Source organism: Triticum dicoccoides, chromosome 4B (genome assembly GCF_002162155.2).
Source record: "Triticum dicoccoides isolate Atlit2015 ecotype Zavitan chromosome 4B, WEW_v2.0, whole genome shotgun sequence".
Lineage (NCBI taxonomy): Eukaryota > Viridiplantae > Streptophyta > Magnoliopsida > Poales > Poaceae > Triticum > Triticum dicoccoides.
In genome coordinates this window covers 631,958,500-631,964,499 of record NC_041387.1, presented here as the reverse complement: position 1 = coordinate 631,964,499, position 6,000 = coordinate 631,958,500, and positions in this window count along the sequence as shown.

The following is a 6,000-nucleotide window of genomic DNA, read 5'->3' as shown; positions in this document are numbered from 1 at the left end:
TGGAATAGTTCCAAATAGCGCGTGGTAACTGCATCTAGAAGATGACATAGAGATTTGTAAAGCACACACGGATCTGAAAGGTTCAGACCCATTGACTAATAACCTCTCTCACAAGCGAGATATGATCAAACCCCATGGGTGTTGGATTCATTATAATCACATAGTGATGTGAACTAGATTATTGACTCTAGTGCAAGTGGGAGACTGTTGGAAATATGCCCTAGAGGCAATAATAAAATGGTTATTATTATATTTCCTTGTTCATGATAATTGTCTATTGTTCATGCTATAATTGTATTAATTGGAAGCTGTAATACATGTGTGAATACATAGACCACAACATGTCCCTAGTGAGCCTCTAGTTGACTAGCTCGTTGATCAATAGATGGTTATGGTTTCCTGACCATGGACATTGGATGTCATTGATAACGGGATCACATCATTAGGAGAATGATGTGATGGACAAGACCCAATCCTAAGCATAGCACAAGATCGTGTAGTTCGTTTGCTAAAGCTTTTCTAATGTCAAGTATCATTTCTTTAGACCACGAGATTGTGCAACTCCCGGATACCGTAGGAATGCTTTGGGTGTACCAAACATCACAACGTAACTGGGTGGCTATAAAGGTGCACTACAGGTATCTCTGAAAGTGTCTGTTGGGTTGGCATGAATCAAGACTGGGATTTGTCACTCCGTATGACGGAGAGGTATCTCTGGGCCCACTCGGTAATGCATCATAATAATGAGCTCAATGTGACTAAGTAGTTAGTCGCGGGATCATGCATTATGGAACGAGTAAAGAGACTTGCCGGTAACGAGATTGAACAAGGTATAGGGATACCGCCGATCGAATCTCGGGCAAGTAACATACCAATGGACAAAGGGAATTGTATACGGGATTGATTGAATCCTTGACATCGTGGTTCATCCGATGAGATCATCGTGGAACATGTGGGAGCCAACATGGGTATCCAGATCCCGCTGTTGGTTATTGGCCAGAGAACGTCTCGGTCATGTCTGCATGGTTCCCGAACCCGTAGGGTCTACACACTTAAGGTTCGGTGATGCTAGAGTTGTTATGGGAAATAGTATGTGGTTACCGAAGGTAGTTCGGAGTCCTGGATCTGATCTCGGACATCACGAGGAGTTCCGGAATGGTCCGGTGGTGAAGATCGATATATTGGACGAAGGGTATTGGAGTCCGGAAGTGTTCCGGGGGTACCAGGCTATGGCCAGCATGACCGAAAGGTGTTTCGGGAGCCCCAACAAGTGTTGGAGGGCCTCATGGCCAAAGGGGGAGGGGCAAACCAGCCCACTAAGGGGTGGTGCGGCCCCACACCCTTTCACACGTTATTTGGGGAGGTGGGGCGCCTCCACCTGGCTTGGGAGGCAATCCCCCACTTGCTTGGCTTGGGGGGCAAGTCTCCCTAGGATTTTCCCTAGGGAGATCCAATCTGCTTGGCCGCCGCCCCCTAGGGGAAACCCTAGGGCGCCTCCCCCTCTCCCCTTTCCCCTATATATAGTGGAGGGGTGGGAGGGCAGCCTCACCTCTTCCCTAGCGCAGCCCTCTCCCTCCTCCAACACCTCCTCCTCCTCCATAGAGTTTAGCGAAGCTCTGCCGAAGAACCACGAGCTCCATCGCCACCACGCCGTCGTGCTGATGGAGTTCTCCCTCAACTTCTCCTCTCCCCTTGCTGGATCAAGAAGGAGGAGACGTCCCCGGGCTGTACGTGTGTTGAACGCAGAGGCGCCGTCCATTCGGCGTTTAGATCGGAATCGACCGCGATCTGAATCACTGCGTGTACGACTCCACCAACCGCGTTCTTGTAATACTTCCGCATCGCGATCTTCAAGGGTATGAAGATACACTCATCCTCTCCCTCTCTTGTTGCTAGAATCTCCATAGATTAATCTTGGTGATGCGTTGAAAATTTTGAATTATTGCTACGTTCCCCAACAAATTCGGCCCTAGATACTGCATCCAGAAGAGCTTATCCGTAGTATTCCCCCATTCGGCTCAGTAAAATTGGGCGGCATCAGATATGCTACGCGGCAGCTCCGCAAATACCCCTGTATACATCAAAACTCAAGTTATCAGTTTTGATTTTCTCATCTCCGATACTCGCTTTGTACAGAAAAAGCCTCACCAGCCGCAATCTTCCTTACCTCCTAGATTTCCTTCAGGGAACCTTGTGTTTCCCCCTGGGCATCACTTGCGGCTCGGCGAGCCTGGGAGAGTTCGGATTCTTTCCCTGCTAAACTCTGCTCCAAGGTCTCGCATTTCCGCACGACCTCTTGAAGCTCTCGCTCAGCCTCAATAACTCTAGCCTCGTGTTTCTCACGAAGAGCCTGCTCTGCGGCTACTTTCTTCTCGGCTTTAGCCACAACCCTCCTGAGAGTCTCAATTTCAGCCATCGCTCCTAGAGCACATTATAAAAATATTTCCATCATGTACACTTATTCATTTGTGCTACATAAACAAGGTTTCTACATACCTTGATTATTCTCCAGCTGTCTCTTCACTTGGCCAAGTTCTCCTTCGGCCCGCTCCAGACTATACCTCAGTCCGGATACTTCCGCAGCTTGAGAGGTGGCAGTCGCTACAAATGCCTGCTAGTTAAAAAGAGTGATAAATGTCATCAAATGAGTCTCCTGCGAACATGAATTTGATCCTCTGTCCGGTTCTTTCTTTCTCCGAACAGTGTCTCAGGGGCTACTATCTATACCATGACACTCTCCCAAAAACTCATAAAACATACCTCAAAGCCTCTTATGAGGCTGATACAGGATTCATTTAGCCCACCCTCAGTGGATTGAATCTTCTCAATCACCGCACCCATGAGGGCACGGTGTTCATCAACGATGGAGGCACCCTTCAGCGCCGCTAATAAAGTATCCGGCACCTCTGGTTGGACGGAGGTAGCCGGTGGAGCAGGCATACCTCCTCCAGTTTACGGAGGTTGTTTTTCTGACTCGAGGACCGTATGGGTCTCTAGAATCATGTCCGGCTTGGGTCCGGATTCAAGATGACCCCTGCCGTCGACACCAACGGGAGCTTTCTCTCCCATGTGACCAGGCCCCAAAGTATGGCCTCCTGGTGCCGCCTTTGCGACCTTCTCCTCTCCTCCATGGCCTGGGTCCTTTTGGGACGAAACCTCAGTTTCAGTCCTACGTTTGGAGAAAGGAGGCCTCCGGGGGTGTCCCTCTCCCCATAGCGTCCGATCCCAGCAGATCTTCTGACGAGGATTGTTCGGCGTAGGGCTTCACCGGACTGAAAAATAAAAGCATGGCTCAAATTAGAATGTGATGCCATGACAAAGTTCGGACGCATCAGTGTGTTTGGATTTTATACTTACGAGTTCACCAGGGGCTCGGCCCGGGGATCCCACTCCGGGCTGCTATCGGTGGCGCCGGTGGACTCCTCTTGAAGAGGAGTTTTTCCCCTCTTAGGCGAATTGGCCTCCAAGGAGTTGGAGGCCGTTCTTTTCTTCTTTCCCCTTCCGGGAGATTCGTCCTCCTCCTCCCCGTCCTCTTTAGAGGAAGAATGGGCATTGGAGTCTTCAGATTTTGTGTCCGGGGTACCACGGTGATGGAGGTTGCCCCTGGTCTTCTTGGCCTCCTTTTCGGTCTTCTTCTTCGGCGCCTTATATGGCGTCGGGACCAACATCTTCATCAGAAGTGAGCCGGCCGGTTCTTCTGGCTGAGGGGCTGGACAGTAGATCCGCCCCGCCTTCTTCGCCCAGCCCTAGGAAAATGATAGGAAATATGTTAAGTATTTTCCTGAGGATGTACGGATAGAACACATGAGTTGTCAAACATTTAGTTGCTTACCAAACTTGCAGGGCGGGACAGTTGGTGCCCACGGTCCTCGGTGGAGTCCAGCCACGGTTTGCCGGACTTGAAAAGCACCTTCCAAATGTCCTCGTGCGTAGAGCCAAAAAGCTCTAGCAGGGTCTGGTGCTTGGCCGGGTCGAACTCCCATAGATTGCAAGCTCGATGTTGACATGGTAGAATCCGGCGAACCAACATCACCTGGACTACATTGACGAGCTTGATGCTCTTGTCTTCCATGTCTTGAATGCACGTCTGGAGCTCTGATAGCTCGTCAGACGAAGCCCAGTTCAGGCCCTTCTTGTGCCAGGACGTAAGTTGCAGGGGGGCACTGGATATGAACTCCAGAACGGCGGTCCACTCCTTGCCATGCGGCTCGGTGATGTAGAACCACTGCTACTGCCACTCCTTGACGGAATCATTGAAAGTCCAGAGCGGCCATGTGACGTTGGGCATCTTGCTCACCATGGCACCTCCGCATTCGGCATGCTCGCTGCTCACTACCTTGGGCTTTACATTAAAAACCTTTAGCCATAAGCCGAAGTGCGGCGGGACACGGAGAAAGGCCTCGCACACGACTATGAATGTAGAGATGTTGAGGAAGGAATTTGGGGATAGATCATGGAAATCAATCCCGTAGTATTACATGATGCCGCGAACAAATGGGTGAAGGGGAAACCCTAGCCCGCGGACAAAGTGAGGGAGAAATACCACCCTCTCTTGGGGTTCCAGGCTGGGGACGATTTGTCCCGTTGTCGAAAGACGGTGGCTAATTCTCTTGGCCAGATACCCGCCCCCCGAAGCTTTTTGATATCCTTCTCCCGGACGGTAGAGGCCATCCACTTGCCTCTAGCTCCAGATCCGGACATCTTCGGGAAAGCCTTTTTGGGCGGAGAAGAGGAGCGCTTGGGCACTAGGGCTCGAGCGGAAAGGAATGGATGAGTAGAGAAGGGCGTGGGTGAAAGGGACGATTCTTATCCCCTTATAAAGGCAGCAAACATCCTGCGCCTCCCCACTTGCCCGTTAAAATCGCTTATTCCCCAAATGCCATGTTTGATGGCACGGTCGGGTTACCCATGTCTGTATTGATGAGGATCCCGTGATAAAGGGACACAATCTCTGCTTCGATAAGACGTGCAGATAAAACCGCTTCACGATGTGTGCGATGGCTGGTTGTGAAAAACGGTTTTCATAATGACCGGACCGTGGCGTGATGTTGTAAAAAGCTGTCAGCAGATTAGATTTGTGGAATATTATACTCTCTACGATGGCATGTGGAATTTATTTTGCAGAGCTGGACATGATTCTTGTGTTCTAATTCTTCTATGGAGTATTCAGAGAAGGAACCCGCCTTGCAATGCCGAAGACAATTTGCATGTCAGACTCATCGTCATTGAAGTCTGGTTCAGGGGCTACTGAGGGAGTCCTGGATTAAGGGGTCCTCGGACAACCAGACTATATACTTTGGCCGGACTGTTGGACTATGAAGATACAAGATTGAAGACTTCGTCCCGTCTCCGGATGGGACTCTCCTTTGCGTGGAAGGCAAGCTTGGATATTCGGATATGTATATCTCCTTCTCTGTAACTGACTCTGTGTAACCCTAGCCCCCTCCAGTGTCTATATAAACTGGAGGGGTTAGTCCGTAGGACAAAAAATAACAATCAGAATCATAGGCTAGCTTAGGGTTTAGCCTCTATGATCTCGTGGTAGATCAACTCTTGTAATACTCATATCATCAAGATCAATCAAGCAGGAAGTAGGGTATTACCTCCATCGAGAGGGCCCAAACCTGGGTAAAACATCGTGTCCCCTACCTCTTGTTACCATTAGCCGTAGACGCACAGTTCGGGACCCCCTACCCGAGATCCGCCGGTTTTGACACCATCCTTCTTATCCGCCAAACACTTGGGGCAGTTCCGCTTCCAGTGACCAGTCCCTTTGCAGTAGAAGCACTCAGTTTCAGGCTTAGGTCCAGACTTGGGCTTCTTCACTTGAGCATCAACTTGCTTGCCGTTCTTCTTGAAGTTACCCTTCTTCCCTTTGCCCTTTTTCTTGAAACTAGTGGTCTTTGTCAATCATCAACACTTGATGCTCTTTCTTGATTTCTACCTTCGTCGATTTCAGCATCACGAAGAGCTCGGGAATCATTTTCGTCATCCCTTGCA